This window comes from Apis dorsata, unplaced genomic scaffold (genome assembly GCF_000469605.1).
Source record: "Apis dorsata unplaced genomic scaffold, Apis dorsata 1.3 scaffold_1232, whole genome shotgun sequence".
In the NCBI taxonomy this organism is placed as follows: Eukaryota; Metazoa; Arthropoda; class Insecta; order Hymenoptera; family Apidae; genus Apis; species Apis dorsata.
In genome coordinates, this window is record NW_006264329.1 from 49603 (window position 1) to 49844 (window position 242).

The 242-nt window shown below is 7.4% G+C and overlaps 1 long non-coding RNA gene across 1 annotated transcript in view; it reads right to left on the reverse strand.

Moving 5' to 3' along the window:
* The window catches only part of LOC102671193, a 12438-nt gene that overhangs the window by 10912 nt on the left and 1284 nt on the right, over positions 1-242 (reverse strand). The window lies entirely within an intron of this gene.

Genomic DNA, 242 nt, shown 5'->3' on the forward strand with positions numbered 1-242 from the left:
ATTAATGATATAAAATTTATTTTTTAATATAGTCAGAAATTTTATAATTTAAATTTCTATTGAAAATATATGTATTAAAAAATATATATGTATAAAATGCATTTGAAATAATATAAATATATTAAAATAATATATAATATTGTAAAATGTAAATTATAAATATTAAATAAATATATATAATATATTTAATGATAAAAAATTTTACTAAGAATTAAATCTAATACAATATATAATATAATAAA